Source organism: Gymnogyps californianus, chromosome 2, assembly GCF_018139145.2.
Source record: "Gymnogyps californianus isolate 813 chromosome 2, ASM1813914v2, whole genome shotgun sequence".
NCBI classification, from domain to species: Eukaryota; Metazoa; Chordata; class Aves; order Accipitriformes; family Cathartidae; genus Gymnogyps; species Gymnogyps californianus.
Genome location: NC_059472.1, coordinates 119,474,789 through 119,481,547, shown reverse-complemented (window position 1 = coordinate 119,481,547; position 6,759 = coordinate 119,474,789).

The following is a 6,759-nucleotide window of genomic DNA, read 5'->3' as shown; positions in this document are numbered from 1 at the left end:
AATAATGCTGAAGCAGTTAAAGTGTGCTATTAACTCGATGCGACTAATTTTGCAATATGTAAGCCAGCATAAGCACTAATGCGAGCATCCCAGCAGTACTTAATAAACGCGTTTTAACTCTAGACTAAACTTCTGGAAAAGTTGAAGGTGCAGGAGAGCAACAGCAGTTCTGTCTACAGTCCAGGTCACATCCTTTTACTGTATACTCAGAGTCCTAGCCAGGGTGTCAGTTTGTGCAAATGTGATACTTTTTGATATACTGATATATTTTGATATTTGTTTTTTATATGCTTGGCTCTTCTTTGATATCAACATCCCTTAAGGCACGTTGGCCAAACTTCTTTTGAACAGGCACCCACATAGCATCAATGTGTGGTGACCCTAGGTAGTTTCTCTTATTTTGGTGGTATCATGATGAAAAAGATTTGCCATCTTTCACTTCTGACTTTCTTTTATATTTTAAATATTGATATCCTCCTTGTATTGCATTTGCAGTATGGTCATATAAAGTGTCAAGATGGATCCTGCATTTTCAGAAAAACATAATGAACCTTGGCCCCTATCACACAAAATCTTAGGTAGATGGCTGACTTTCCTTCACAAGTCCCTGCACAGGAATAAAGCTAACCATATGTGTGTTTGTTGCATTAGGACTTTACAATATCGACAGTTACACAGGGTGACATCATAGTTCATTAAGTGGACTCAAAGACTACTGAGAAATGGCATATATTAGAGAACATAATGGCATACAGCATATATGAGAGGCATTCTGAAGATATTTTGATCTTTAATTGAAACATTAGCTAACACAGCTACTTAGTTTTTAATGACTGATAAAATCAAATGCACTCCAAATCCACTATACTTGATCCACCAGTGAATAACAGGAATCAGCACATGCGTGTTGTCATGCCTTTCCCTGCACATTCCCACACACATGGAAAATCCTTCCTGATACAGTTACTTGACAAGCAATTCCTCATTTAATCTCTGCAAAAAGGCCATTTGGCATGTACCACCTGCAAGATTTTGATCAAAAAATTACTGGATTAAGAGATTACCCAACAATACCCAAAAAAGAAAGGCAGATGACGGCAGATTCCCTTTTTTTCTCACAGAATGTAGGCTCCTCAGAGCAGCAATAATACCTTCTTACATACCAGTGCAGAATTTACCAAGCTGAGACTCCATCAAGAATAGTGATGATGGGAGAAAGTATACACATACAGTGGGACAAGAGATGTGATGGCACATCTCCCTGGGTTGTTAACTGGATGCTGTCTAGGAATGGTCACTTTTTGACATTAGTAACACATAATTCCCCCCCCCCCCCCCATTCTTCACACATACGAGAGAGCAGTTTCTCTGTGATTTGAGAAAGAAGAGGGAATTTACAAATTATTTGTGTATTTCTTCACAGCAACCCCCGATAGGTTTTCAAGTTTTCTTTCTGTCTCATGTGTGCTGTAATTATAGACAGCAGCTTCTATAAATCATCAAATGAATCCTATAGCATAAAAATATACAATGTGGGATCAGATCTCTTTGTTATTTTCTAGTGATGCTTCAGGTATGAAAAGACACTGCTGGCTATCCCACTGTGAAACTGTTCTTTATAAATGTCACTGACAGAGATGACCCTGGTGAAACTATGAGTCTACAATCATACTGTGATGTGAAAGAAAGGATGTTTTAAAGTTTCTTATATGCCATTCCAAGCTCTTGTTCCAACAAAACTTGGATCGTAGGTTCAAATGATCCAGCATATTTCATAAAAATTAAATTAGATTCCTACTGAGATGTTTATTCATTGAAATGGAAATAGTTTCTTGCAAAATCATCAAGGTATTCCAGTATGGGGAAGTGGCTGGAAAAGAAGGAAGCATCTAAGCATAAATAATGAATTTCCAGCAGCTTTTCTCTCTACCCCTGGCAAAGACCAAAAGCCTCTGAAAAGATTATTTTTGTGAATAGTTCATCAGAAGTCAGATGTAGCACATCTGGCCCTTCTAAAACAAAGTGCTTTCATAGTAAGTGCTAACACTCTTGTGAAGAAATCTCTCTCTACTTTTACACAGATTGCTGCTAGCTACCTAGCTACACAGCCACTCCAGCATGCCTTGCCAGCCTGAATGCTACCTAAGTGTTAACAGTCTTCACCATCCCAGTGAGACAGGAAATTGAGAACATGAAAGACTAAAAGCTTTCACAACTATTTGTCAGCGCTAAGGTTCATAAACTGATTTATTTTTATATTTATCCTCTAGTTTAGCAGTTGCTATATTAAATACATGTGAACATGTTTCCAACTGGTTTTCCTAAGAAAACCAAAACTAGAAAGCAGATTTTATCATCTCCTACTGCAGTATATATCACACCTATATTTCCATGTAGGGATTTGTAACATTTGCTGTTGTGAAGACTCAGGTTGCAGTCAGAGGGTGCAGATAACACAATCTAACAACCAGCTGCTGCATAAAAGGACATTTCTACTCCCCCTCACTTGCTATGCATTCCCATCACCCTGTCTTGTGTTAGCACGAACACCTGTCTGATGTCTCAGGAGACAGTTCAGGAAGCAAAATCAGCAGAAAATTAGCCCTGCAAAACGCAGGGAAACTTTCCTGCCACTCAGCTCCCTGAATCAGGCCACCGCAGGGTCAGACATGTACCAGCAGCAGCACAGGGATGGGAGGGGGAAAGAGACTAGTCAGGCCTGTAAAGCACAGCCGTCCCCCTTGGCGACAGCTACTCACTAGGTCGGATTAGCTGTACCGTCAAACCATATGCATACTTTATCCTCCTCCTCAGCCAAGCACAGCTTCTTCTGTGCCGCAGCTTGAACACATGCTGCTGCATCCTCAGGGGAAGCAGAGGGTGCCAGCCCTACGCTAGCCCATGCTTCATTTTAGATTTCACACTAAGTAGCAGCATACCACACCAGCTAGGAACTGGTACTCTATCCTATCATCCTACTGTTTACATTTTAGCATAAGCATTATTATACTGATTCTACAGTTAAAAGATTATTTTTAAGGTGACTTCAAGCTGGCATTGTGTAAAATTTAACGCTTCAACAAAACACCATGCACTGCTGCCATCACTGCCTGCTTTCAGATGGCAATTACTGGTGGAGAAATGGGCACGATAACACTTCTCCCTTCTGGCTGTAGAGGTCTGAAATTACAGCAAACTCTTATCGCCCCAAAGCTGATGATAGGAAGGTTAAGCTCCTAAAGAGAACTGGGGCCCATGCTGTGGCAAGGACTCCACCAGAACCCTTCTGCAAGCTACTCTGCACCTAAGGGCACCTTCTCCAATTTCCTTAAGCAGGCGTCTGCCTAAGAGTTATCGAATTAAGTGTTCTTCTGCTTGTGCTCTGCAAATGTCAAAGCAGTTTGCAGTGCTATCACCTTCATGTCACAGAACGGAGATAATTAGGTACGAAGAAGTAAGGGTAAGACAAAACACTGGGTGACTGGAAATGGAAGTCTGCTCCTAACTCTTGCCCAGGATTTGCAACATCACCCACAACTCACTTCGGCTTTCCTTTTTTCGGTTTCCCCACACAAATAGTGGCTGCCGCACCACTTACTCTACATGCAGTAGTGCTTCATTCCTCAATCTTTATAAAACGCACCAAGAAGCACAGGGAACAGCATCATGGCAAGACTCATCGTAGCTACAGGACGGAGACGAGAGGTGGACAGGCACCACTGTATGCCACAACAGGCACGCTGCAGCGTGCACTGCTAACGTGGGGGAGGAAAGAGACAAAGTCCTCAGAGTCCTCTGGGTAAATCTATACCTGAGCAGAGGCATTCAGAGCACTGTCTTGCCAAAGGTTGGTCACACAGGTCAGTGATATACAGTGCAGTAGAAAGCTGTCTGCTGAGCTCATGCTCCCGTCACGGCAATGTGGTATTCTGGATATAGTCCTTGCATTACAAACATTACTTCTGCCAGTCCATGCCTGCGAGCCATTCTTCAGCCAAATGTCCTCTGCGTAAGTACTGAGGATCGCTGAATTTGAGAGGAAAAGAAAAATAAAAAACAGAAATACTGACCTTTTTTTTCTGCATCTAACATTTTACACAGCAACAATCTTTACCATAAAAGCTAACGCAATACATTCGCAGAGAACTACAAATGCTGTGCATCAGCACATTTTCACAATTTTACATAAAAATAAAACTAGAGGTGGGAGGCAAATCCAAGCATAACTGCGTAACTAATGCTTCCTTTAAAGTGCCAATTGAGACGTGTCTTTAAATCTGGATCTAAGCTTTCCGAGGCCTAAAATGTTGCTGCTATTTTCCATGGTTTCCACTGAGTCTGTTCCAGATTTAACAGCTGAAACGTTTCTTGGTACTCTGCTCCTGACAGATATTAAGTTTCTAATCCAGAGTTGGTCACTCCAGCCTTACAGCACTGTTTGCAAGGGACAAGTGACGCAGATGCTAAAAGCAGCAAAAAGGCATCAGGTTCGCATTCTTCAGCCTGATACTAGGGGTTATCCATAATAATGCAATGAAAATATTTTACCAGCTGCTGAAATTCAAGAAAAGCGTAGCTTAGAATCAGACACAGCACTGTACTTAGTGGCCATTATTAGCTTATCTACCACAAAAGCTGAGGGATACAAATTGTCTGCTTAGTTGCATATTATTATCAGTGCTGAGCCTGCAAGTCACGGCATGGTGCAGCGCGAAGGTATGTCAGCTTCCTGGGCAGTAACGGAGTACAAATGCAGGGGAAGGCAGCGCTTCGACAAAAGGAACGTCAAACACTTCCACACCAAGCTGTCCTATGTCACATCTTCCACGCGACCTTCTATCAACCGACGGGGACAGCAGGAGTAGGAGGGGAGCCCAGGTGCACCAAGGAGGCACACAAGATGAGACTTAGCTACCGAATTTGCTTTCTACTTCGGTAATTATTCCTGTCACGAAACAGAAAGCATCATTGATCATGCAGCATTCTCGGTGTTACCAGATGAACTGGTACGCTTTCAATTTTTAGTTCTCAGGGCCTGCTCTGTGCGGGATCAAATCCTGTAAGTGCACAGAATGTCAATGGTAGTAGAGAAACATAGTGAGAATGCAGAATGACAGACACAAAAAGAGGATTGTAACAAATCTCCCAAACACAGAACACTCGACTACAGTGATTCAGTTACTCACAACTACAAAACGCTTCACAAAGACATAGAGTATTTAACCTCTTTCTGCAAGATGACAATGGCACCTCCCGTTTTTTCAAACAGGCCGAGAATTATGGATGGAAAACACTAAATAACAGTATTTTCATGGACACAAATTAAAGAGATTGTCAGACACTCTCCAAAGTTCAGAAAAACTTTTCATTTATATGTTAATATATACATGTGTAGAATATATACACATATGTAATGATTTCAAGAGAAAGTATCGCAAAGCATAAAATGCTACTAAATAAATCAAGAAAACAAACATGCTTACTTTTATATTAATACAAATCAATGCTTATTTGACAGGTAATTCTCATTTGGGCTTACACTTTAGCAGTAGGAACGTCCATCTCCTTTTGATGGCTGATCAACAAAGTCAGCCATCAGAAACAATGTTTCATGTAATTATTTATGACTCATGACAGTCTGAGGCTGTTTTTCAAAATGTCCTGCCTCGTAACTTTTGACAATGCATTCTGAAGTCACAGTGAACATTTTTAACACCCATGTTTTTTTCCAGAGCTAAAGGTCACTACAGTACCCAAAGCCAGTGGTGACAATCTGCAGACACCCACTGTTAAGTTTGTTTCCCAGCAGATATTCCCTAGACTTCACTATGAGTCAGGAAAGCAGCTAGGAAGTTCACGCCAACACATCCGGACATCCCAGACAGAGTGGTGTTTCAAGTCTTACTCACTTAACCACACCACTTCCAAGATGAAAGCTAAATTACTTCCTTGCATCCTTTACAATGACAGTGTAACTGCACAGCCCTTTCTAGTGTGCGGGGAGGCAGAGCCTTAGTCATCTCAGTCCACGCTAAGAGTGAACGCCACTTCACCTCAAGGCTGGGGAGCAGGACACAAACCGAGCCGCCGCTTGGCAGGCTGAGAGGCCCCCTGAGCCGGTAGGACTGGCTGAGGGCAGGGGCCGCTCCAGCAGCCCTCTCAGCCTCCTCGGAAGCGGCTCTCGCAGCGCTCTGCGAGGAGAGCCCCCTTGGGCTCTCCCGCTCCTGTCCCTCTTTGACTCCGCGGCAGGCCCTGACAGGAAGGGCCTGCCCCCGAGGCGGGAAGCGGCCCACGGTCTCCCGAGGAGCCCCGGCCGGCCACGGCCCACCTGTGAGCCCGGCTCGACTGGCCCCACACAGGGGTCCCCTCCGGGGCGCCGGCTCTCCTCACGGGAAGGCGGAAGCGGGGGAGGCCGACGCGCACGGGACAACGGCCGCCGGGGGCACGCGCCGAGCACGCCGGGCACGCGCCGGGCTGCCCCACGCGCCGGCAGCGCCCCGCCCCGCCCCGCGAGCCCGGCCTCAGCGCGCACGCGCCGCCCCGCTCAACCGGACCCCGCCCCCCCCCCCCCCCCCCCCCCGCCCGGCTCGACCAATCCCCAGCCGCGCGGCAGCCTCCCCGCCCGTCACGCATTCTCACGTCGCGACGTCAGCGGCTTGCCCCTGGAGACTTCTGACTGGCCGGCAGGCACTTCCTTCCCGGCCGCTCATTGGCCGGGGCGCTACGACACATGCGCGGGAGGGGGGCACAGCCGGAAGG